Raw genomic sequence first — 25,119 nt, forward strand, 5'->3', positions numbered from 1 at the left:
CCCACTGGGAGACTGTACCACTCCCTGAGCAGTCACACATTCCTACCTCCAAACCAGACTTGACCATCCACCTCCTGACCTATCATAGGAAAATGATGTGGAGAAACATTTGGTGTCTGAGACCTAGATCACCTGGTTAGGCACCTGCGTGGAACTTCCTTAGTGACAAGCCTAAGCCAAGTTGGTTTTCTTCAAGAATTCATTTCAAGTATGCTTCTGTGATTGAAATTATGTAGAGTCAGAAGATTAGTTTCTATTACATTTTATAGACATCAGTTTCAGATTAAGATTTACCTACTTGCTTTTCCATCATCCTTATAGTTCTGTTGTAGCGTTTCTTTTTTGTTACAATCTTTTTTCTTCCTGTTCTACTTATTTCTAAATTACCATTAGACTTGTTTTCATATTTTATTTCCATAAAAAATATGAATAAGATACAAATACATGCTCTCAAAAAATAATAAGAAATTAGGAGAAAACTATATCTACACATGCACTCAAACAGACACTATAATTCAGTGCATAGGTATAAATCAAGAATGAGAAAGAGGGGGCTGGCCCCGTGGCCGAGTGGTTGGGTTCGTGCACTCCGCTGCAGGCGGCCCAGTGTTTCGTTGGTTCGAATCCTGGGCGTGGGCGTGGCACTGCTCATCAGACCACGCTGGGGCAGCGTCCCATATGCCGCAACTGGAAGGACCCACAACGGACAATATATAACTATGTACCCGGGGGACTGTGGGGAGAAGGGGGAAAAAATAAAATCTTAAAAAAAAAAAAAAAAGAATAAGAAAGAGGATGAGATTAGTACTCAAACTACTGACCTGCACATTCATCTTCCTCTTGCATGCCAATAAATATTTATAAATAAGTAATATTCAGTTAGTGTCAACCTAAGAAAGTCCCAGTTAAAAGCCCTGTATGAATGACTTAGTTCTTCCAGGCATCCTGCACATTCAAGAACCTACTGTGTTAAGAGAGTTCGTGAAGGTCCAGAAGCACCAACCATAGACTTTAGGAGAAAATATTTTATATCTTGTGCACTTAGAAAGAGCTCACTATTTGCACATTTAAATGTTTAAAGCCAATAAATAAGGAACTATTCTTTTCTTTTTTTAAAAAAAATCTCTTTTCAAATTGCCCTGTAATGTTTTATTTCATTCAAAAAATAAATATATGATAACAAAATATTAGAAAATTTTTCATGTCAGGTGACTATATTATTCTGAATTTTACATTAAAAAACAAAATTATGTTCATCACTTAGAATAGGACATTGTATTTCTTTAGACAATCAAGTTCCCTTGTCCTATTAAAATGGTTTTTAAATTATAAACATTTTATTGTATACTCAACTTTTCAGAAACATTAGTATATAAAGACAGGTATGTTTATCTATATGTTTGTGTACACACACACATTTTAATCCTGTGATTAAAACATAAACACATACAAATAAACCTTATACATAAAGACATGTGAAAACATTGAAAAGAAGTTGCAAAAATAACTAAAATGTCATTTTGCTAAACTATTTTCAGGCTGTCTCTGAGCAAAGAAAAGTGGAATTTCAGCCAACCTCTTCCAACCAGTCTCAATCTTTAAATAATACTAGAGATCTACAACAAATTTCAGCTAACAGATTTAATCTATTTGGTTTTGTGGGCCTGGTAAATTGAAAACAAAAGCCATAGCCAACCAACTGTGCGCATGCTGTAACGCTTATGGAGACTGCGGTCAAATCTTTATTTGGCCAACAATCTTGAATTAAACAAGGTGGCCAAGAGTCTATGCTTATTGAAATGTCTGATAAATTATTTTTCAAGCTCTCCATTGACTTGAAAGAAAATCCATCTTAACCATTCATTGCTTGGTAAAGTGTCTTTAAAAAGTGTTAATGGAGCCTTAAATTGTGAATCTAGGTCCAAAACAAGTGCTTAAGACTTCAACAAAAAACTAGTTCTTATAATTAATATCTGTGGACCTAATAGGAACTTATTTCCTCAGAATAATAGTCCATTTGATATTTATTTTGACATAAATAATTATTTTGTCCCATGGCTGGCTGTCAAATAAATAGCTTTCTCTAAGTTATTAGTAAAGGGACAGCAAAATCCACCAGGTCATCTACCCATCTGCTTCTCTGTGGCGACAAACTGATTTACAAGCAACACGTAACTACAGCAAAGCTGTCTGCTCAAAAGAAATAGAACCATGCCTTCAAGAGGCAATGGAGCAATTAGTAAAACTGAGCACTAAAAACTGTCACCAACAGCCAAATAATAGTTTCAAACTCAAAAAGACGGTAAGAAAATCTAAAACTCATTCTGGTTTGGTCCCAGTGGGGCTAAAAAAACTACTGTCTATTAAACACTGATTCACTGACAACTGGAGGGAAAAAATATAAATTCCAACAATTATGATGTTAATAATAATTTCACCTGCAGCAACATTCAAGAAGTTGATTAGAAGATCCTAATGGATGATTTAAAGTGAAAGGAAAAAACACCCTTAGCATAATTTAATAAGATCTTCAGACCGAAGCATATGCAAGAGTTTTATGAAAGACCTTCTCATGGCCTTTTAATAGCTCTTTCCAATTCCAATTAACTTGTTAAATGCCAATGTTCATTACCTCATCAGAAAACTAAAGTCAGCCCCTTCTGATTAAATCATTAATAATCGTTAAAGCACAATGCCTAGTAAGTATTTATGGACAGTCCAGCACAGATAAGCAGCTTGCAATTCTCCATGCCAGTAGAAAAGGAAAACTGGAGTGGGTAATTAAAATAAAAAAAAATTCTATTCATCTTTGGGAGGCATTAGGTTACATTTACCTAACACATCACCCTTCCTAATTGTTTAACTGGGGCTAATATTTAGATTAGCATAACCTTTTTGTAGACCCTCAACAGACAGTGCAGAAATGTTGATTAAGAGAGAGTTCATTTACATGAAAAAGCCAGGTTGGTACTGAAGAGATCAGAAAGCACGTGTCAACTGTGAGCTGCCACTGCCTGCCACTGTGAGGAGTTAGATCACCCCACTCAGGAGTCGCTCAGATGTCCGCAGACTTTTCTGCAGGGCATGCACCACACCGACAGGCACCGCCTGTCAGTCCTATGCTAACACTGGCTGTTTCCACAGTTCTGCCTGCAACCTTCGCTTCCCCACCTCCCAGACTGCTTGCTGCCACTGAGGACTGCACAAGCCTGGCTCAAGAGACCAGTAAGCACACCCAGGGGTCTGGTTCAAATTCAACGTTGTCCCTGCCCTCCCAAGACAGAGGACACTCACCTCCTGAGCTGTGAACAGCTCAGCTCTGATGCATCCTCTTTCCTTGGAGTTTCATTTCGCGCATTTGTGAGTATCCCCAGACAACAGCCCTCTGAGAAGTGAATATGAATCTCCAGAGGAAGAATGCCGACAGATCCAACACCTCCTTTACTTACAATGTTACATAAAGACTCCTGTGACTATTTCTAATCTCTATGCACCTTTTTTTTTTCATGCAGTCTTACAGATATTATCATGGGGGAAAACACTGAGAATAAAAAACAAAATGAAATAAGACACGAACAATAAAAACTACATTTAACTTACACTATAGGTCACTATGCTGAAGCAAAGGAATTAAGTTTCAGTCTCTTCCAGAAATCAGATAAATCATTAAAGTTATTTCAATGAATATGTTACCAGTAATATTTTGACTTTTTGTATGGATTAAACAGCTCACAATATGTGAAGTTCTGTCAACTATTTCTTGAGATGCCAGAGTTGATTCTGCTGAGAATTATACTTCTAATCAGTGACAGCCAAATACAGTATTTGACTGTGAAACAAAAATAACTGCAATGCTAGTGTAACTCTGTGCCCTCCAGTTAAGGGCTAAAGTCAGCAAACAGGAACACACACAACAGGATCACATTTGTGTCAGTGGTTTTGTGAAGATAGGGTATTATCCTTTAAAAACTGTTTAAAATATTACCCGACTCTGTGTATTTATCTCTACCCAGCACAGCACCTGGCACAAAGTGAATGCTCCTTAATCTCTGCCAATCCTCATCCACACATCCTTCAAACTAGCAGGGAATTTCCTGGATTAAACGTCACTTGCAGTATCTTTACCTTAACCTAACTCATTGCAGTACAGTACTTAAAGGCTTAGTTTATAACAGTATCTTTTCATATTTTAAAAAATATGGCCTATGTAAATTTTATAAAAATTCTTTACTTGTACATGTAAAATGGTAACTTTTGTGTAAATTCTGTTAATATATGGCTTAGTTCTTGTTCTCAAGTTATTTCATGTTTGCATGTTTTTAAAAATTTCTTAAACTAAACACTTCAAGGAAAGAAAATTATTCCTCATTTTTCTCCTTTAGTATCTTTGCACTTTTCCTAGAAGATAAGCAAAAGAGAAACACCAGCCAGCTACATTTAAATTGGCTTCTTTTGTCTTTTGAGGTCAATTCCTTGAAATCAGCCTTATTTCCTATCTTTTATGGTTGTTAGTAAATTTTAACCAAAGAATGAAACAGGATGAAGTTGTCCGAAATTCTCCAAGCGCAGCCTGTGTAAACTCCTCTATCAGTTTAAACTAGCTATTCCTACATGTTGATGACTCCTGAAAGTCCTCTTTGGCTTCAATTTCTCCATAGTCCTTTACACGTAAATGTTTAACTACCTGGTAGACATTTCCAGGTACCTCATCTGGTGTCTAAAGCTGAACTCATCATCTCTCTGCCCAACATGGTTGCCACAGGCTCTTAGTACTGGTGGTCTCACGATCTAAGTAGCTCAAACTTGAATGTGTGTCATCTCACACTCCTTCCCTCTCTCTCATTTTCTGACCTGAATCAATCTCTATGTCCTGTCAATTTTCCTTCTAACTATTTCTAACATTAATTCCTTAGTCTATCCCTGATATTGCTTATCTAGTTCAACTCCCAATCATTTCTCACTTGAACCACAGTGGTGTCTCCTGGCTGGTCTCCCTGATTCTGCCCTTTCAGGGTAGAACTTACACCCCATTCTCCCCTGGGTGGCAAGCACAATCTATCTAAATTTAAATATGTTTGGTTAACTTCTCCCCGTAAACCTTTCAAAGGTTCTTTCTCACCTAACCATAAATTCTCACTTGTAATACTGGGTCTCCAAGAATCTGGCCCCAGCCTCCCTCTCCCTCTAACCTCCACACTCCCCTCTTCTTGGAAGGTCCTTCTTCTTTTCACCGAACATATATTCATCTCTTAAAACTATTCTCAAAGCTCATCTCCAATGGCTTTCATGGCCCCATAGTCTTATTAGCAAGCTTAGCCATCCCTTCTGTGAGCCTACCTACCCAGACCATACTGCTGTGTCTATACCTGTCCTCCATATTTAGCCTGTGAGCTCCCTAAGGGCAGGACTCACGTCTTACATTTTATATCCCCAGCTCATAACCCAATGCTTCTCACATGGTAAGCCTTCAATAAATATTGAAGAATTAATGAATGTGGAATTCAAAAGTGAGAGTTAAAGATCTATACCAGAAAATCTAAATCAGAAAATGATAAATCAAAGATCCTAGCTGCTATAATAAAGAAAGCCCTATTACATTCCTCAAGGCAAATTTATATTTTTTACATTGTCCTCAATTTCAAATTTTACACTGCTTCTCACATTCCTGAAATAACTTCAATTATTTTGAGAATATCAAGGCTAGTGAAAATGATACACTACTGAAAATGATACTTCTATCTTCTCTCCTCTTTGCTGCAAAAATCTGTATCTTCAGCCACAGGAAAACATGTCCCTCTGTGATTCAGTTTATCCATGCTAATGAGCTCCTGACTCTCAGCCTCTCTTCCTGCATTCCACTCCTTCACTTTCGCCTCAGAAATGGTCCTTAGATTTATTCCCACCTCTAAATTCCCAGAACCAGGTCCTTATCATCTCTCACATAGACTATTTTAACAATCTCCTGACTAGTTTCCCCTCCTCTAGCCTCTCTCCATAATAATCCACTCTTTATTCTATTTGAGCCCTAACTACAAATCTGACCATGCCTCAAAATCTTCCCATGTGAACCAGAGAAATTTCAAACTTCTTAGCTTGAAATTCAAGGCCCTATACCATCTTGCCCCATCCTACCTTTTTAACCTCACTTTCCTTGGTGCATTCTAGAATCACACCAATCTGCCAATCACTGATCACTTCTTATCAAGCTATGGTCTGCTACATCTCTCCAATTTTGCTCATGCTGTTCCTCTGACTCTATCCTTTTGTCAATTTGAAAAATCCCTACTCATTCTTCAAGAAGACCCAATTCAAATAAGCTTCCCCTCTATGAAACCTTTCAACCTGCCCAATTACAAATCATGACTATTTTCCATAGCTTTTAGTTTATACACCTGGTATGGCACCTAAAATACTGGATCTACCTCCACCATAAAATGCAAACCCCTTGCAAGAAAATTCTGTGAATTATACATTTGAATACTCACTGCCTAAGAAAAAGCCCAAGGTAAAATAAGTACTCCCCCAAAAAATGTTTGTTGAATTAAGCTTATCTTCATTACGCAATAAACTCTCAAAGGCAGGAACATTACCTCATTCCTTGCTGCGTTTTCAGGAACACCTAGCACAGCTCCAAGATCAAGACATATTTGTGAAATAAAAAAATGACCCACTTTGGGGGCAAATATAGGTAAATGAGCTACTGTGAAATATTTTGAAAACATAAATATTTCCAAAACTATTTAAACACTTTAATTATGAATTGTTTCTGACACATGCAGGCTAGAGCAGGGCTACTCAGAGTATGCCAGTAACCAGGAATTCTGTTACAAGTCCATTGTGAGGATAAGAACAAAAATAAGGAATAAGTGTTTAGAAACTTTTATAGCAAGGTTGAGACATCCAAATGTGCCATCAGTGGGCTTGTCTCACTGAAAAAGGTTCTGGCTGGTTTGGGTCTCTTTGACCTTATGTGCTAAGTGGCACATGGGGCAAGAGCTGCAGGCCAATGCTGGCTCAAGAGGACCACGTAGAGGTCCATGATAGACTGTAAAGGAAAAGAAAAGAAAGGTCTTTCACCAGAGACAGTTTGAAAAACACTAGCAAAGGGAATAATATAACAAACTCCCATCCACCACAATCAATTTCTTCACATTTACCTTCCATATTTGCCTGAGACCTTTTTACCCATACATAAAATATTTTAGATACAGTTGAAGCCACCTCTACCGCCTTCCTGAATCCTCGTGTCCTCCTTCCCTCTCCAGAGACAGCCTCCAATATGACTTTTTAAGTAGGCTAATAAATCCTGTTTAGTAGTGTGAATTTTTCTGGCTGAGGTGTAGGGCAATGTTTCTTTTCACCAAAATATACTAAAACTTAACAGTGATAAATGTTATTTTGAAGACTTCTGCCTGTTTAATATTATGAGAAAACCTGCTTTGTGTCCCCTATCTGTGACCCATCAGCCATGACTGACAGACCTAACCTGCAAGTAAAGGGGCATCTGCTACCTCAACCTTTAGAGGGAGAAAGACCTTGTTAAAATGCCCACAGCTTGAAAAGAAAGACTAAAGAGCGTGTTGTAAAGGTGTAGAAAGAAAAAGATTTCCCCTAATAAAACAGGCTTTCTAAGAACACTGGGCTGCTAAGACAACTACAAAAGATGCTTATTTCAATGTTAGAGGTTAGCTTGGAGAAGACACAAAAGAGAGGGGAAATGCCTGAAATGACAGGTGGAAAATATGGGCTTTCTGTGGTTAATCAAACGGGCACTGCAAATGCCAACATGCCTCCTGAAATTCCAACCTTCTACTTTTGCATTACTGCCAACTCATTTCCAAAACATCCACTGCTAATCAAACTTGTTTGGCTGCCTCCTTATCAAAACTTTACAAAACTTTAATTTCAGCCTCATGAGCCCTGCAGCTGTAATTTAATTGAATAAAATTTACAAACATTATGCAGTGAGATAAAGCACTTTCAAAGTCTTTTTCCCTATTCAGTTGACTTAGCTGCCTAGCTCGCCAGTTTTGCTTGACATGAGTTCAGAGCCCCTGGAAACCTTCCTAATCCTACTCTCCAGGCCTTGTGCCCATTCATGGAACCATGTTAACCTACATCTGAAAAACTAATAAACCTCAGATGGGTTTAAGCACTCAGAAATACTCCTGTTACTTCTTGCCATTCATTATATTTAGGCATCCTTTGCAATGGGAGAATCCTCCTCAAAGGACCACAACAGCAGCAGATAAAATCCCTGAGCTTATTAGCATGCAACACAATATCTCATTTAAGATTTCTGTGGTCTAAAGTAGAAGCCAGGAATTAAATTTACTGAAGGTGAAATTGCTTATGCTTTGGTTTAATACAGATATTCCCCAAAACGTTTTTTCTGAATTCATCCATTTCATAATGAGAGTGCAAAAATTATCATGATTTTTAAAAAGCAAGGGAGTAAAACTGATTGTTCCATGTCTGCCAACCCTATCAAGCGAGTCAGTTAATCAGTGGTTACATGTCCCTACATCACATTGACAGAGAGAAGACAAAAGACTATTAATTTCTCAAAATGAGAAATCCTAGTATACTGAGGTGCCATAATTCATTTACGATTTCCATGGTTACCAAGGAAGAACTGAAAGGCCACCCCCCCCCCCCACCCCGTGGGTTTTCACAACACAACCATCACCCCTTCCGACCGAGGTCACGTCTTTCAGGCTCTGTTTTCATCAACTTTATCAGCATGGGGAAGCCCTCCAGCCCATCTGGAGCTGTGGGGACAGAGGCTTGTATCAGAAGCTTCTGATATATGTCAGACCACCGGGGTTTGAAACAACCTGATACTAACTGCTAAGGGAGTTTTGTAGATTTCTTAAGCTCTCTGAAACATTGTTCTCAACAGTAAAGTAAGGATAACAGAGCTCAAGGGGGTTGGTGGGAGTGATTTAAGAGAAAGTAATTCAAGAGCAGGGCACATAACAGACCCTCAATGAAGAAACTCTAGAAATGTAAATATATCTATTTTTCTCTTCTTTAGAAAACAACCCCAAAAATAGAACCAACATATCCTACTGTCCAGTGCTCTTTAAATATATGGCCTATACCAGAACCAAGCAAATTCACATAGAGATTCTTTTTATAATTTAATCAGAGAAAAGAGTATCAGGTGTTTACAAACGTGATCTCTTCCCTTCCCCCAGCACCCCAAGCAAGAAATGGATAGAGCAAATCCTTGCCATAAATGCTGTCTTCCCTCAGTAATTTTGGACAGTGGGAAAATTAGCTAATTCAAACAAAGACTATTAAATAAATAAAATACCAACACTTGTCTCTTTAGACAAAAAGCAGATGGAAATAATACACAAGATTGCTAATGCTTTGGCAAACTAATCATTCTTCTAAACACCCTTTACAAAAGCCCACCAGCCCACCTGTGATGATGCCCTGGGAACCCTTATGGCAATTATAAGCGTATTTAACTCAAGAGCAGAAACGCAATAGTATTTAAAAAGCAACAACAAAAAAACTCCCAAATGAATAAATCTAGAAAGGAATTACTGTTTATATCACAGAGCCATAGGTTCAAATAGCCAGTTAACGAAGAAAAGGAATATATATGTACATATCCACTACATCATGTAATCTCTAAACAATAAGAACTTCAGTGAGTTGGCACCAAGGAAACAGTCAAATCTAAGCGTGGGTAGTTTGCGGAAAATGGTAGTCCAGAGAAACTTGCCAATACAATGAAAACTGTAACTGACATTTAGAGCTAGCTAGTCTTGTTTCTGACAAAAACAAAAGTCTTCTTGGGCAAAGGAAGAATTCAATACAAGAAATCCTTATGTAGACAGCTGATGCATCCATCCAAACATCTAAGTACTTACCAAGCACCCACTACATATCACTGTGCCAGGTGCTGGAACAACATCAACAACGACAAAGTAAAACTAGTTCCTGACCTCTAGCTGTTTATAGTCCACGGAAGTAAATGGCAATCTCAATACAAAAGCATAAGAGCTAGGCCAGAGAGGGACATAGGTGAGCTCTGAACACCTTGTTAAAAACAAGACAACAGGTTCAAAATGGAGTCATTTATGCTAAGCCCACAGCATAAACCAAGACTTAATTAAACTTTGGCTCTCCCAGAAGTGGAATCTTAAACCAGTCAATAAGGCATCGCCCGATGGACCCCCGTCATTCCCTAAAGGAAGGTAACCTTGAATTAACCAACCCGCTTTTGTGTCCAGCATAACTTCCTTGTTCCTGCTCCCTTCTGCCAATAAGTTTTGTACAGCTCCTCGGAGCTCCTTTCTGTCTGCTAGATTGGATGCGGCCCAATTCATGAATCACTGAATAAAGCCAATAAGATCTTTAAAGTGTATTCAGTTGAATGTTGTTTCTTAACAGCAGGTACCCCAGAAAATAACCTTAGTTATAATCTCAACCATTAAAGAGATTATGCCCTCCCATAATTAATGCTTATCCACATTCACCCAGTCTGTAAAGTTCACCCTCTTCTAAAATCCTTGTTTTACTGAGTTCCAGACCTACCCCTTAAATATCACCCAAATTTATTTTGACATCACAGTCACTGCCTGCTTCTTAACACTTACCTTACACCTTCTATTATAAATGCTTCCCAATCAGCATCCCCATTTCCAATGTCCACACCCTTCATTATTTACCACTTTGCTACTAAAATATTTTCCACAAATAAGAATCTGATTTCACTCCCTCTCTTAAAAACCTCCAATAGTTCCTGTTGGGGAAAAGAAGTTCAAACTAGGTACAGCTCAGCCCAACCAGCAAGGCAAATACTAAGCAAGCTGAGACAGAGCAATCACACAACTCAGTATTAACAGACTACACCATGATCTCAGGCCTCCAATGCTTTGCACATGCTGTTCCCTCTTCTTAGAAGGCCCTTTCCCCTCGGCCTCGCCCAGTCACTTCTTCCTTGTAATGCACTGTCTTCTGTGTAGTCTTCTTGTCCAGGCAGATTTACATCTTGGTCCTATGCAGCTGTAACACTCTGCATACACCATAAAAATGTATTCAGAATATTGGTGTAATTTTACTTGTCTTTCTCTTCTTAGAAAAGTATCATTTCTTAATCATCTCCCAGAACCTAGTACAATGCATGACACAAAGAAAATATTTGAGGGGCCGGCCCCGTGGCCGAGTGGTTAAGTTCACGCACTCCACTTTGGTGGCCCAGGGTTTCGCTGGTTCGAATCCTAGGCACAGACATGGCACCGCTCATCAAGCCATGCTGAGGCAGCATCCCACGTGCCACAACTAGAAGGACCCACAACTAAAAATACACAACTATGTACCGGGGGGCTTTGGGAGAAAAAGGAAAAATAAAATCTTTAAAAAAAAAAAAAGAAAATATTTGATAAAAATCGTATGAATGAAGTAGAAGAATTACTAATCCATCCTAAATACAAGTCTAATAAGGGAAATTGCTGCCCAATAGTACTGTATTGCCCATGGTACTGTACCATGTTACAAAGATAAAACTATTCTGAGCCTGATAAAGAAATACTGTTACAGTCCTGGAAACAGCCAGAATGGAAGGTTTTCTATAAATGGATTCCTTACCATTCAACTGTACCAGCTAATGGGGGGCGGCGGGGGTGGGGGAGGGTTGCCGGGGGGGCGGGGGTTGCCTGGGGGTGCCACAGTGGGCGCTTCACAGTCTGCAACTCATCTAAGGTTTGAAGTCAACTCAAGTGAAAACAAGATTGGTATCTGACAAACTTATTTTTAAGCATAAGATTAGATTTTATTAGAAAAAAGTAAATACTATGTGTCCTAAGAATCAGAAGAATTTTTTTTAAACCTCTGCAGCTAAAACCTCTGAACGGTCAAGAAAACCTTAATTGCTTGTTTCCAGGAAAGTTATTAACCTGCATTTAAAAATTCAGGTTTCATCAACCGCCTCACACATCCAGCTGTCACCAGAAAATGAATCAAAGCCTCTGACCGAGTTCTCACTACCAAACTTCTGATTACAGATCCCCTGGTCTCTAAGTTTGTCTGTTTCACTCAAATAAATTCCTCCTGGGGCTGCAGGTGCAAACCACGGGGCTGCTCAAGTCGAAAGCAGAGGTCCAGCCTTACTGTGAGGATGTCGGTTTGCCATCTGGGAGCACAGAGGAAGAAGCAGAGACTCAGGCAAGGGCTCGGGAGTGAGTGCTCTTCTTGCAAGCTCCCAGGACTCCCCATCATGTGCTGCAGGAGGCAGAATTCTTAGGATGACAGTAGGAGTCTAAACAAGCAGTGGTGATGCTGGTTAATACAGCTGGAGCTCTAGCTGCAGCCACAATAAGCCACGTATCTAAAGCTACTTCTCATTCAGCAACGTACAGCTACTCTAGGGAAGACAAACGCTCAGAAGTGGCAGACCTTGGCAATAACTGAATGCAAATTGGAGATCACATGCCAGAGAGTAAGGGTAATGGGTCTAGAAATCAGAAATCAGGTTCTGTCTTGGGCTTAGTCTCTAGCTAGATGTGTGGCCTTGGACAAGTCACTTAACCGTTTGAGGACTCAAGTCTCTTTATCTGTAAAGTAAGAGTCCAATCAGATAATTTTTTAGGTTCCCTCTCATTCTAAACTACTATAATTCCATGCAGGGGGTCTAAATTGTGAAAATTTAGATGTTAGGATTTTAGATACTTTTCAAATACAAACATAAGAGAGACCCTTTCATTGGGATGTTTCCTCTTTCATTGCCCACGAGATAAAACACTAAACGCCCTCACAAAGAGAAACAAATATAAAATACAAGAGAAATGACGATTAAGCCTTACCCAAGACCCTGACCCAGGTAAAGCATCTGAGTCTAGCGTGGTATTCAAGTGTGGTATTCATACGATAGAAACATGCCTGGGGCTTTCATACCCTCCTTAACAGCTCACTAAGAACTTTAATCATCAAAAGAGGACAACTCACATACTTCTGTTTCTCTTAGCAAAGAGAATCCAGGTGTTTTCACCATTGATGCGCTCTAAGGAATCCCATAGTATCTAGTTCTACCAGAGTTACACCTATCTTAAGGTCTACTAAGTTTAATGCCCTCTTATTTTGACTCAGGATCAAATGATCTTGAAGGCAACCCATGCAGGCCAATGTAGCTAACAAAAAGCCACATTGAGGGGCCAGCCCGGTGGCACAGCGGTTAAGTTCGCATGTTCCGCTTCGGGGGCCCAGTTTAGATCCCAGGTGCGGACATGGCACCACTTGGCAAGCCATGCTGTGGCAGGCATCCCACATATCAAGTAGAGGAAGATGGGCACGGACGTTAGCTCAGGGCCAGTCTTCCTCAGCACAAAGAGGAGGACTGGCAGCAGATGTGAGGTCAGGGATAATCTTCCTTAAAAAAGCCACATTGGGCAAGCAGTGGTCCTTTCTATACCACACAAGAAAGGAATATCTTTGGTGACAGAATTCAGAACAACCTGAAGAATCTTTGGCTTTGCTCTAACACTCTTCTTCTGGAATTCTTTGCTCAAAAAGAAGTTTTCTGGAGGCGCATATCTACTATTCCTCTATACAAGCTATTCTACGTCAGGAGGATTGGTTTTACTCATGTGGTAATGTCTTACCAACTCATGACTAAATTGTGTGGTGCTGCCTTCTGGGCTGCCCCTGACAAGGAGGAGTGCTCAATATTCACCAAAACACTATATCTTCTTTGCATCCCACAGCATCCTGCTACTTTATATAATGTCACAATCACAGCCATCTACCTGGAGTGGACCAGTGACTACTTTTCCCGCATTATTTTACTATGTGGGGTGAACACTATAGTTAGCAATAGGTCTGCCCAGTTTGAGTAACACAAGACCCAGCTAATGATAGATCTTCAAGAGTTGCTTATTAACCAGCTCTTATTGACCACTTAATTTATACAAACTGCACAGAAATTAGTTCTGGAGGAGTATTACTTGTATTGCACCATGCTCAACCTTGCAAAGGATTCTATTGTTTTCAGTGAGGAGTGTTTACATAGAGTGGGCTGCACACTTTCCACACACTTCAAATTTCTAATTGGTAAGTCATTCCAGGATTGAGACTGTACTGCTTGTTATAAGCACCTCCAAATTTACACTTATGAGTTACTTCTTCAAAAGATAAGATAAATTACCAAGCAGAAAGAGGAGCCAACTCCCATTGTCTTGTTGTTGCCAAAAATTTGAGCTGTTTTCTCTAGAATTTCTCTTGACTGCTTTGAAAAAAAAATCAGTATTTATCAATTTTTCAAGAAATTTAAAAGTGGCCAAATGTTCTAATAAATCTATGTTAAATTTCTGGTTCTATAACAACTGTATTTGGATTACTTTGCTTTCCCCCAAACCAATTCTTTACTCGAGTCCTAAACTAGGTTAATAATTAGGTTTCTTTAAGAGAAGTCAATGATGATCAATGATGATGGATTGCTACCAAAAAGGGGATCAGAGCTAAACGGGTCCAGTTTTTCTTCCTTCACGTGCTATGTAAGACAAGACTGCTGAAAAATTTACATTGTGAATTATGTGTGCTTTGAAAACTCAAACTCTGATAAGTAATATTTTGTTTGTTTGATTTGGTATTAAAAGACAAAACAAAGAAAATTAAAAGCCAAGTATACTAATGTACTTTTTCAAATTACCTGGAAAAGAAACTATTTCATTTAATGCTATCTCGGAGAACAGTAATGCTTCAGTAATATATTTTTACAGAAATAATTCTGCTTCTTAAATCATAGGTAAAAATACTAATGAAGACCAAACTTTTTCACAGTTGTTTTATGAAAAAAAAGAAATTTCACAAAAAGGGACAATCCTATTTTCCCACTAGAATTGCTGCCAAAGGGAGTACATATTTTAAAGATGAAGGAAGTGCTTTCCACATGTTAAAACAGAATAAAACCCATCACCAATCTGAAAAATTATATAAACAAACCACAAATTCTATTTAGGTGGCGACAAACTAGACAAATTAATAAAAAGTGCCATTTGGAGATAAAGCTGGGCTCAGTAAGAAATGTTTATCACTTTTTTTTTTTGCTCTTTGATGGTTTTTTGGTAGAGAATTTTGTTCTTACCAAGAAATCTGAAGTACAAAAAGGCACCAAGATGGAATTGTTCTGCTTTTGTTGAATTGGTACAAGGCGTGACAGAGAATATCTCAAGCTCCTGAAAGTCTTTAAATAGGAAAGCCATAGTTTATCATACTGCATTCGAGTTTTCTATTTGCTAATTTGTTTCTCCCCTAGACGGTGAGCTTCCTATGGGCTGGGACATCTGCTTCTCACTCATCCTCTATCGTTAGCACCTGCCTGTCATGACTGGTACACAGAGAGACTTTAACAGTATGCCGACTTACAGTCTCAGCCTTAAACCTTTGAAAAAGAGGGTATGGAGAATAAGAAACATATTTGCTTAGAAATGACCACCTCATTCTGCTCTTTTCAGACATCCCACTCCGTGCTGAGTCACCATCAACAGGCATAGATGTGGCCATCTTCTTAACACTCCCTGTAAACCTGTTCAGGAATCCACAAAAGGAAGTCCACCAGGCAGCATGGTGATGGTATTTTGGGGGGATACTGTGCTGTATTTCATGGCGGGGCCCACAACTTAAATTTACACCACTACCAACAGAACCTCAATATCAAGAGAGCGGGGAAAAGCACAAAGTTCAGATCAGTTCTGACAGGGGACACCTTTAAGAATTTAGATAGAGCTACTTCAGCTACCAGCCAAGATGGAACAATAGGAATTTGATTTACCCTTCCATATGAAACAAGCAAAAACCTGGTCAAAATATATGAAAAATAGTTTTCATGACACGGAACATCAGGAAATGAAGAGGAATGATCACTGAGAGATGGGGAATGAACAAAAAGATTGCTGACTTAGCAGAGAACAGGCCACAGGGCAGGGAAGGGGAAGCCAGGTGAAGCCTGGTGGATTCCCTGAGTTAAGCAGATGAAGTTGAGAGTACAGGGAGACCAAGAAGCCTAGAGTTCCCAGGTCAGAATACCAGACAGGAAAAAACTGCACAGAGAGAGCACTCACCTCACAATGGTCAGCTTAAGTATTCAACAGAGCACTGATCAGCACATGCGCATGAGGACACTACCCTAGCCTGAGGACAGAACCAATGAAAGGACTAGAGGTAACAGCACCATGTAGTCAAACAAGCCCAAGAACAGTGCCTGTGCCCATCAGCCAGACTAGAAAACCTCAAGATTTACAGGGCATTGAACAGAGCACTCAGAGTCTTGCCTCAGTAACTTACCCCTAGACTAAACACTTCTCTGGTCTCCCTTAACAAATCTTAAAAGTAAGACTCCCTGAAATCAAACTGTTCCCAACTAACTTAAATGTGTCCCAGAAAAAAGCTCAAGAATAATTTTAGGAAATACAAAAATATCCAGCACCCAAAAAGGTAAAATAACAATGTGCACCATTCAATCAAACACTACTAGGCATAAAGAGAAGTAGGAAAATACACTCAATCATAATGAGAAAAATCAATCAATTGCAACTGACTCAGAACCAACACAGATGTTAGAATGAATAGACAAGGACATTAAGAGCTACTATAACTGTATTACATATGTTCAAAAAGTTAAGTAGACACATGGAAAATACAAAGAAGACCCAAATCAAACTTCTAGAGATGAAAAACACAATGTCTGAGATGAAAAATGCACTGGCTACGTGGGATAGGATTCGAGACAGGTAAGATGATGCAGAAAAAAAGATTTGTGAACTTGAAGACATAGCAATGGAAAATATCCAAAACAAAACAGGCAGAAAAAATAGTTTCTTAAAAAGGGAAAGAGCATCAGTGAGCTGTGGTACAACTTCAAGAGGGCAAATAGGGAGGGAAACAGCAGCATGCTTTTAGCACATTTTCACTGGACAGTTGTCCCATAATGGGGTCTGGGGTCATAGATGACAGCAAAGGTAACTGTTTCTTGATGAAATCAAACGCATTACTTCTGTCTAATTAGCACTTATCGAATAACACCTAACAGAGAGAAAGAATGGAAGGACTAGGATCAAGAGGAGACAGACTAGATGAACCACTAAGTGATCTGAGTAAGAATGAACTATAATCCCATGCGTAAAGCACCTTGAGATTGTCTCTCTCTCTCTCTCACACGCATGCACACACTTTCGCCAAACACTAGGCCATGCTATACATCCTTACCAGTACAGTACAACTAACACTTAACTTCTCATTTTATAAATCACATTGAGGCCATTTATTTCACATCTTATCTTATAAAATAGCGCTATAACAAAGAAATCAATAGGTTAAATTTACCACGATATAAAACAACACACATAATGGATTCAGAACAGAACTGCAGCTTTATTTTCATTGGTTCCCTTGCAGAGGAAGACACCTTATAACTTTCTGATTCCTCTTTTCACTTATAAACCAGGGAAAGAAGCATTAGTTACCTGTTAAGCACTAAACATTGTTCTTTATCTTAAACACAAACACATCAAAGTACCACATTGGGTTTCAGAGAGAAGCCCTTAGCTATGCTGTTTTACTGTCCTTAATCATAGAGAAAGAAATATCAAATATTAATGAGAAACAGAATAGCTTTCATACATGGTAAATAAAACTAGTTAGCGAGCCCCATCAACATGACTCAAGCCATCCTTTAGAGAAAAACAGAATTGCTTCTATTAATTAGGTATCACATTTTCAAAGGTCAAAGGCATGAAACCAATCAGCCTGCTTAGACTTCATTCCTTTCAACAAATAGGAAAAAAATTTACACAGGTTGTATTTTAAATACAAAACAATGAAAAAATTAGACCACTGACTCCAAAACCAAAATTCAGTCAAAAGGCATTAAGTTTTCTTTGTTTTAACAAGAAATGAAAGGGTTTTCCTTAGAAAATCTAGCTCCAATGGATAAACATATTAGAATAAACCACAAAAACCCACTGGAGCATCTGCTTTTCTATAAACACACAGGATATCTCGTGGAATACAAGCTCTATCAAAAGCTGGACTGAATTAAATAATCCATTCCACCTTTGCTCGTCAGATCTTAAAACAACAACAAAACCCACAAATATTACATCCACTTTGCAACATCTGTAGAACTAAGCTAAAACTGACAAGTAGAAATTTGAACCATGTTATTATAATTTTTTCTAATAATTTTTAGGTTTAAATAAATAAAAGATATTAATTTCAATTTTCATTTATTTATACTGCACAATTGCTTCAAACCAGGATGCTGGCTTTCCAACTGGTTTCTCTGCTGCCCCCTTCTGCTCAAACAGGACATAGGATGCAGGTTTCCCAGATGTCAAAAATATCTCAAAGCCAGGTTAACAGAAAGCAGAATGCAGAATGGCATCGAGACTTGATTATCTCATTTTTTCAAAAGGAGTTTTTCATTTTGCAACAGAAATCATTTCACGTGCATCCTGAAATCTGATCCATGTGTCAGGTTATGCAAACCCAGTGATGACAGGGGAAGGCTTCCCCCTCCTCACATTTATACTGCTAAGTAAGAAGCTACTTAGGAATCCATTTTGTCATGCATACAGCCAGCAACTTCACATTTATAGTAAAAATATTACTACTTTAAAAATTGGGTTCCTTTATTCCTAAAAAGAAAACAACGGAATAATATTATTTCTCAACACTGGTCAAATGTACATAATCTATGACAAGATTTCTCTCTGCTAGGAATTTATAGGCTAATAGTTACAATGTGATGATTACTGATGTATCTCACTTATCACCACAATGTAGCACAAACAATATAAATTCCTAGGAGGTGCACGACAATACTTGTGTAATTCTGATAATGAACTGTTAAAGCACAGGGACTACAAGAATAAGAAGTGGTTCCAAAACTGCCCATATATTATCAGTAGCCAAGTGTATAAATTCAAAGCACTATACAATTTTACAAATAATTATTTTGAATATACAATAGAGAAAAAACTTAAGGGAAAAAAGTAGCTGAATACAACTCTGTCTTCTAGTTTATTTTTCCAAAATTCAAACATTAGACAAAAAATTAAAAATAGAAGAAATCATAAATGCCCTTGAGAGCTATTCAAAGGGCAAAATTTATTTTTAAAAATATGAGATTTTTTCCAAGTTAGAGGGTCCACAAAAAATGAAATCACAGGAGATATAACTCAACTCCGTCCTTCATCTCAAACGCACTGAAGACTCACAGAGACACCCTAGAAGCCTACATTAAATCCCATAGGGGAGTTACGTGCTCAGGTATCATGTGGAAGATGGCCCACCTTCACCCAATGATCAAATGAATCAGGATATAACTATTGCTTATGCCTACTTAAGAATGCCAGTGATGGGAAACATTTAAAACAACAAAAAACAAAAACTGTGGAGTACTTGTTTCTGTTCATTTCATGTCAGTTTCATACCCCCTCCAACAAACCCTCTATCCTTTGCCAAGAAAATCCTCATAAACCCAAGTATGATAACACTCCACCAGGTGACAGAGAACACCAGTTACTCTCACACACCCATTCTCCCTTCTTCCTTAATCAGGGACCTTTACTTTTTTGGGTTTTTTAATGTATGTTAAATAGAAGTGTTGTAAGAAACTTCAGGGGAACCTACTTAAAAGGCATGAGGCATGTGCCCTCTTTGGCTTTTCTACCTTTCTGCCTTCTTTTGCAATGCAGAAATAATGGCTGATGCTCCAACAGCCACCTGGAACCATGCAGGATTTCAAAGATGAAAGCCAGGTGCAGCATGGCCAAAAGACAGACTGAGCCAGGACCTCTGAGGACTTTTCAAAGCTGCTACTCCAGCCCCGGAATATTTACCTCCAGACTTCTTTTATATGAGAGTATAAACTCCTGTATGTATGCTACTGTGGTTGGGTCTCTGTTTCTTGCAGCTAAATACTAGTTCTAATCAATACACTCACTCTTGAACAACTCTCCATCACTCATGATATGTTCTAAACCCTGCTGCCTTTCCATTTATCTCCTGTCACACACTACACCACTTTTTCCTAACAATGCTATTCCCTATGATGCCCTAAATTTTCATAATTCAGGGTCCTCTGCCTGAAACCAGACCCCAACACACCCACAACTGGCTTATTAAATTCCGAGTCCCCCATCCTAAACTCAAGGGTCACTCCGAGTGGCCTTTGCTGGCCCTCTCTTCCCTAGCTCACGTGAGGGTCTCTGCTTCTGTCTCTCCTCTCCCTCTACCAGCATCCTATTCACAGCTCTACTTGAGGGATTTTATCATCTGTAAATGTGCCTGTCTTCTACAAATCCCTGTTCTTGAGAGCAGGCAGTATGTCATATTCATCTCTATTTTCTTAGCATTTGGCATAGTGCCTGGCTCGTGACCTTGACTGGATGGCCAATATTTTGATTTATAAATAATGTGTCACAGGCCAGCCAAGCTTGAATGTGACTTGTTCTGTGAAATCATTATCCTCAGCCCAACTTCTCCCTCCTGTGTGCCTCCAGAACACTCTGTACATACCACTGAATAATGCACTGGGCTTAGCTATTTACACATTTGCCTCTCCTGCCAGACTGTGAGATCCAGAAGGGCAGAGACCATGTATTACACAACGTGGTACCCCAACACTGAATACTCTGCTTGACGCAACACCTGCTCAAAAAATATTTACTCAGTGCTGACAAAAAAAAAATGACTAAATGAATAATGGCTTTCTTTTTTCATCTCATCTTCATGGCTACCGTAGGGATACAAAAATGAATAAAATAGAGTCCCTATTTTGAGAAGGCTACATCTAATAGTAATTAGAAAGTATGAACACAGCTTTTAAGACAGAACATCATGCTGTAACTGCAATCTCTAGCCCGTATTATGTACTAATCTTTAAATATTTTGTAATACTAAGGACAAAACAAAAGTAATCTTTTACTAAGACGTAATCCTAATACATGATATTTCTTGTTCTATGAGTATTTAAAAAACCCACCTAGTAAATGTGTAGCAACAAAGAACCATTTGAAAGCTATTCATTATCCTGCAGATTGAGTCAGATCATGGCTAACTGAGGTTCCTCCTTCACGTCTGTTTGTTTTACTTTACTTTCAAGCATTACTGTAAATTTTGAAACCCTTCCCATTTTGCCAAGGACAACTGCTTTCCTAATTATTGTTCATTTTAATCGTCATCTTTTAAAAAATGAAAGAGCACAAAATTCATCTAAATATGTCTGTTAAACAAACAAAAGTTGGCTTGAGATATAATGTACTTTTTGGTCTAGATATTTAATTTTCACTTTATTCCTAGACAAGTAACAGTGTTGACTATTTTTCTTTCATGTCCTAAAATTAACAGCAGCTAAGATCATACTCCTTTAATGAAGGGTAAAGACTTGCCCCATAGGGTAGTAACTACAAAATGACTGCTGTAGGAAGTAAGAAGAATGTATTCTGGAAACTAGCCCTAAAATGAGTAAGTAATGATGTCATTCTGGATTAAAGAACACAGTGTTAATGATGGCATCTGGGAATATCACTCATGACAGGAGCATCACAACACAACAAAGAGATTTACTAAAAGATTTCTCATCAAACAAAATATCATGAGCTAATTAAAATTTCCATTCAGAATAAAACTCCAGTTAATACAATAGGTATATCCTCTTTTACAGTAACATATACCACCCCCAATGAGATAGTTACATTCAAAAATACGACTGTATTTTCCATTTTCAAGGAAAAATCCCCTTTTTCTCTCTCAAATTTCAAAAGTAAACATACTTGGTAGAATGTTTGGGAAGGAAAGACTGATACCACAGAAAAGAAGAAAAGAAAAAAGGAAAAGAATTTCCAATACTTTATTGAGTCAAGTAGATATAATACCAAGACTATATCCATGTTCATCTCAATCACATACACCTACAAATCCTTATGAAAGTGTATTCTTATATGATGGCACTAAGAATTTGGAAACTATTCCTTGCTGCCAAATGATAAATTGCTAAGGCTCCAAACATCTGTCATGTATTTCAAAAATGATCCACTAAATATTAATCCTATTACATGCTAATGAAATATCCACAGTTGCCAAGTAATTTTCACAAGTGCACCAACTCATTAAAGGAAAAACACGTACTTGACTAAAGGACATGATTCATTCAACTCTTAGCTGAACCTCTTCCTTGAACTCTAGGTGGTTATTCTGCTAAGTCCAACTTTATGACATAGCTGGAGCTCAGTAACCAAATGCAAGACGGCAGTACATGTGATGATGGGGCCAAACTCAGCTGACATCCTCACCAAGGAAGCCAAGCAAACATGCCCTCTGCCACTCAGGACTACTTTCACACCTGTACTAAAAAACACAACGTGGAATACAGCAATTATTAACTTCAGGCAAATGCTATGGTTCCCCAAGGAGGCATAATTTTAAATCTATGGATCATGGAAGTTACTCAGAGGAATTTTCTGTCAAGGGAAAATATGCTTTGAGTTTTTTGGCTTTTACTTTCATTTCCAGGGAACATCATCTCTATAATACTCAGTGAAGTGCAGCTAAAGAGAAAGATTAAAAGAGAGATAGGAGACTGTCCTTTTCAATGAATTCTCCTCCTTTCTTACCTTGGTCTCTCACCAAAAACTGAATAACTTGAGTCAACTATGGAGTTCAAAACCAGAGAAATCCAAAATTTTGAAGTACCAGAACACTTGCTAGATGATAACTGAAGCTGAATATGTTCAAAGCAATCCAAAATTAAAAAGAACTTCATGCTGCAGGCATTTGAGGGCCCAAACAGAAGAGGAGCTGAAGTAGCTGATGTCTGATGCAACAGCCAAAGTCATTGTGTGTTGTAAAATTATACATTTCCTAGTAGGGGCACTCTGTGGTTTGCAACTTTTTACTTTTCTTCCTAATAAAACTGAAGCTATCAAAATTGTATTACATGCTTTTATTGTTTTACACAGGTAGTATACTAAGTCCACAAGACCTAATTAAACCATCACACAGAAGTGCATGCTGTCAAAGTTTCCCAGTTTTTTTTTTTTTCACTTCTTCTGGGAAATGTGTGATTTTATAAGGAACTATCAAAGTAATAGCATCCCCAGCACCAAAGGTTGAAACTAGTTCTCCATCTGCTGCTGTCAGCCTGTCTTCCCATCAGTGCTTCATGCAGGTCATCTCAGCCATCCCTGTCACCATCTTCTGCTACTGTGTTCATCTATAAATATATTACATTTTCTTTATTTTAAAATCTATTTAAGATCCTTTTCAGAATAAAATTTTTCTTTGTCTTTGTATATACCTCACGGCTAAGGCTTAATACCACACTTTGAACATGACAAATAGTCAATAAATACTTGTTGAATTAATGATGAATTACCCTACTACTATCACTGTGAAAACAGCAGTCAGTTTTAATGAGTGAAAAACAATCTCTTTCTAAGGTACTTTAACTTGTATTCTGGTCTTAGTACTGCTACTAACTGGTTATTGATTTAGGGCAAGTCACTAACCTCTCTAGGTTTCTGTTTCCCCATCTGTTAAATGTGAAGTTGGTCAAGATGGCTTTTGAAAAACTTCTTTCCAGCAACAAAAGTCTATAACTCTATGAGTTTTTAAAAAGGCTATATCAACTGAATCAGTGTCTCAAAGTATCTGAAGGTAATTAAAGAAATGGCATAAAATTCAAAAATGCTGTGTACAAATAATAAAGTTTGAGTAGAGTCAATTTCCTAACATGTATCGATCACCTGTTAAATGTAATACACTGTGCTAGGCAGTAAGTGCACAAAAACGCATAAGACTCTCCATAAGGCTTTCAGTCTAATGGAGGAGAGGATAAGTAAAAAACTAACTATAATATAAGGCAGATGACATAAGTGCTAGAGAGAGACACAAACAGCATAATTGAAAAAAGAAAATAACTGGATGTGATGTCTCAGGCTAGCATATGCCTTCTAGTCATACACAGAGAGCTGGACAGGCCTCGCCCCAGGCCGTCCATGACACTGCAATGAAGTACGGTCTTCTACTTAGAAATTCGATATTTCCCTTAATGGATTTCTGATATGTCAACAATTATGGAACTTTAGTTGATAAAGATGTTGATGACAGCATATTTAAAACCTTGAATAATTTTTCTTAGTACTCCATATATTAAAGTAGAATCCACATCCAATTCCTCTCAAAAAAAAACAAAAACCTTGCATAATGAATACAATTTAAGTCATTAGAATACAAATTTCATCATTTCACTCTTATCTTAAGAATATGTACTGACTCTTCACATCAAATTATAAACAAGGTCTCAGTGTACGTATGTGGTGAATGTGGTAACCATACTACCCGCAATAGGTTTTTGTTCTTTTTTATTGTGATAATATTGGTTTCTAACATTATATAAATTTCAGGTGTCCATTACTCATTACTATATTTCATTTTCTGTGTAGATACAATAGGTTTCTATGACAAAGAAGCTAGGGCTTTCTAGAATCAAGTCTCAGATATCTCTTGCATCTGGTATAGATAGACCAAAAAAGAAGTAAATTAAAAAAAATAAATTAAAAAAAACTAATGTTAAGGAAGCAATCACTGAGTATACAACAATTGAAAAAGTACAGCTGAGGACGATGATTGACTGATGAGTTAGAAGGAAAGAAATATTCTGATGGAGTGGTGACAGATCGTAAAAGAAACTTTGTTAAAGCTAAGAGGAATAAAAAAAAAAAAAGAACTGCAACAGTGACGACAATCATGATCAGACATGGTGACAGAAATCCTGAGCAACAGACAAATGTCGGTACATAGCCATAACTTTAGATGACAATAGAAAGGAAAATAGCCAATCAATAAATCAACAACAATAACAAAACAGTTCTGTAATTAGAAAGGTGGTAAAAAGGAGTGACAACTACCTACCCATTCTATCCCTTTCATACACTATGACCTTTGAAGAAGCTGTAAGAAGTATCTGAAGAAAGGGGCTAGGGAATTAGGAGAACTACAAGTCACCTCAGATTTCAGCATCCCTGGAAGCTATCAGCCAGCCATCGGGAAAGTGCTTCAAGCAGAACAGTTCCAGAGCACTAAGGGGTACCCACACGTGGTGCA

At 38.1% G+C, this 25,119-nt stretch overlaps 1 protein-coding gene across 10 annotated transcripts in view; it reads right to left on the bottom strand.

Annotated features, from left to right (window-relative positions):
* SMYD3 (SET and MYND domain containing 3) overlaps window positions 1-25,119 on the bottom strand; it is a 671,177-nt gene that overhangs the window by 292,503 nt on the left and 353,555 nt on the right. Inside the window, exon 1 of one of the 10 annotated variants that reach the window (XM_070255582.1) lies at window positions 3,295-3,417. The exons of the other annotated variants lie outside the window; for them this stretch is intronic. The gene's annotated coding sequence lies outside the window, so the exon portion shown is untranslated. Of the gene's footprint in view, window positions 1-3,294; window positions 3,418-25,119 lie in introns of those variants that run through there. 10 annotated transcript variants of the gene reach the window in all.

The sequence above is a fragment of the Equus caballus genome, chromosome 30, assembly GCF_041296265.1.
Source record: "Equus caballus isolate H_3958 breed thoroughbred chromosome 30, TB-T2T, whole genome shotgun sequence".
Classification (NCBI taxonomy): Eukaryota; Metazoa; Chordata; class Mammalia; order Perissodactyla; family Equidae; genus Equus; species Equus caballus.